This window comes from Scylla paramamosain, chromosome 21 (assembly GCF_035594125.1).
Source record: "Scylla paramamosain isolate STU-SP2022 chromosome 21, ASM3559412v1, whole genome shotgun sequence".
Lineage (NCBI taxonomy): Eukaryota > Metazoa > Arthropoda > Malacostraca > Decapoda > Portunidae > Scylla > Scylla paramamosain.
The window spans coordinates 15,115,767-15,118,266 of NC_087171.1; the positions used below are offsets into that span (position 1 = coordinate 15,115,767).

A 2,500-nucleotide genomic window follows, 5' to 3' on the forward strand; every position below is an offset into this window, starting at 1 on the left:
TCTTTACTGCGCGTAATAGAAAATGAAATTCAATCAATAGACGAGGAAATTGTGAGGAAACTGTCGCCTAGAAAATGAAGGAAACCAGGATTTCTTATTTCCTGGAGTGACCTCGTGAGCGATGAAAGGAAAAATGAAGGGAGGGAGGGAGGGAGAAAGGGGGGAGGGAGGGAGGGAGGGAGGGAGGGAGGGAGGGAGGGAAGGAGGGAAGAAGAGGGAGGGAAGGGAGGTGAGGGTAAGTGTGACGGAAGCTATAGGTCAGGTAGAATGAGGAAGAACCAAGGGAGGGGAGAGGAGGGGGAAGAAGGGACGTGGAGAGAGAAGAGGAGAGAAGAGGATGGGAAGTACTCGAGGGAGGGGGTGGTGGAGGAAACTACTCAGAGAAAGGAATAGGAGGAGGAAGAGGAGGAAAGTAAAGAGTATAATTGATAAAACACACACACACACACACACTAATAGTATAAGAAAAGTGCTATACGAACACACATGCTCTCTCTCTCTCTCTCTCTCTCTCTCTCTCTCTCTCTCTCTCTCTCTCTCTCTCTCTCTCTCTCTCTCTCTCTCTCTCTCTCTAGATTTAGCTCTTTTTTTTTCTACGTTTTCATCCCTCCGCTCTAGCGTTCCGGCCAAACCAGAATACCTAGGCGTGATAAATGCACTCTATCCCTGCCATCTGAACGAAAACCATTAGCTCCCTCACCTATTGCAAGCCTTCCTGGGACATCTCGGGGTGTTGTCACGTGGCTGTCCTTACCTGTGAGAAAATTAAAACAATTAGGAGAGGAGGTCACGGAGGTAGATTTACGAAGACAGATAGGAAAGACTAATTAATTAATCGTACTGAGCCACCACAGACAGAAAAGGAGAAAGAGAGGAGTTGTCTTGCGTACCGTTGGTTCAGGAGCTGTCTCGTATAGGTTAGGTTAGGTTAGGTTAGGTTACTTTGCCTTACTTTCTTTATACTCCTATGTTCTCAAGGATAGGCGGAGCTCCGGCTAGAAGTGCTGCCAGGGATTTCAAAACAATAACTTCACTAGCAGTACGTTCAGTGACTCAAATGAAAAAGGGAAACACTGCCTTGAGAATGAAAGTTACTGAAAGATGTAACATTATTTCTGATCTTAGATGTGCATAATGAAATAGTCACACGAACAGTAAATGAGTTAGTAGGTCAAAAAGTGTGGCAGATTAAACGACTATTAACCATGATTTTTTTGTACAGTTGCCTTAATTAATTACTGATATTAAAAACACCAGTGAATCTCATGCCCACAAACCAACTGGAAAATAAACCGTTTGAGACCAAAACTTCCGCAATCCCCGAAAAAGAAACACGAGAGAGATAAATGCAGGTAACAAGACTGCATTTCTTTTATCCTCGGAAACATTTTGAAGAGCATGACATCATTTCTTAGCGCAACTGTACAAACTCCTACTTGCGTAACCTTCAGAGAGAGAGAGAGAGAGAGAGAGAGAGAGAGAGAGAAAGGATAAAAAAGAAAAAAGGAATGGAGTGCGTTGGAGGCAGATAACAGGAGGCTGAAGGGAAGCTAAGTTTTCTTCTCATAGTGAATAGTTTTGTTGATAAAGTTTTGGTCAGAGAGAGAGAGAGAGAGAGAGAGAGAGAGAGAGAGAGAGAGAGAGAGAGAGAGAGAGAGAGAGAGAGAGAGAGAGAGAGAGAGAGAGAGAGAGAATCCACCACTTGTCTCTTATCTCACCCGCGGTAAACTTTTGGTTCTATCTCCCCCACAAAGGAGAAATTTTTCATCTTATACAATTAGTTCGTCGTCAGAGCAAGTTTTTGAGGTGTGTGTGTGTGTGTGTGTGTGTGTGTGTGTGTGTGTGTGTGTGTGTGTGTGTGTGTGTGTGTGTGTGTGTGTGTGTGTGTGTGTGTGTGTGTGTGTGTGTGTGTGTGTGTGTGTGTGTGTGTGTGTGTGTGTTTGTTTGAGAGAGAGAGAGAGAGAGAGAGAGAGAGAGAGAGAGAGAGAGAGAGAGAGAGAGAGAGAGAGAGAGAGAGAGAGAGAGAGAGAGAGAGAGAGAGAGAGAGAGAGAGAGAGAGAGAGAGAGAGAGAGAGAGAGAGAGAGAGAGAGAGTTGCATACATATACGTCAAAAAATAAACGAATGTAAGAGGAACGAGAGCAAGAACAAGATCAAGAAGAAGAAACAAGAAACAATAGCAACTACTACTACTACTACTACTACTACTACTAACTCCATCACCACTGCTATTATTACTGCTACTGCTGCTGGCTAGTGATTGAAAACTGTACCTAATATTGGAATTTGCACACTTCAACATAATGACAAAGGGCAGTTAACCATGTAGCACCTTAACAATGTCCCCATCACTGTATCCCCATTATTATTTAGAGAAGCAACTTACACAGTGTAGGTGGTGAAGGAGTGGATGCCCTTCCTAACCTCGGACAATGGCAATGATAGGAACCCATGCACCTGAGGACTAATGGACTGCACACACACACACACACACACACACA

The 2,500-nt window shown here is 44.0% G+C and overlaps 1 long non-coding RNA gene across 2 annotated transcripts in view; it reads right to left on the reverse strand.

The window, feature by feature from the left end:
• Positions 1-2,500, reverse strand: part of LOC135111079 (uncharacterized) — a 96,972-nt gene that overhangs the window by 60,365 nt on the left and 34,107 nt on the right. Inside the window, exon 3 of one of the 2 annotated variants that reach the window (XR_010273553.1) lies at positions 632-754. The exons of the other annotated variant lie outside the window; for it this stretch is intronic. This is a non-coding gene — a long non-coding RNA (uncharacterized LOC135111079). Of the gene's footprint in view, positions 1-631; positions 755-2,500 lie in introns of those variants that run through there. 2 annotated transcript variants of the gene reach the window in all.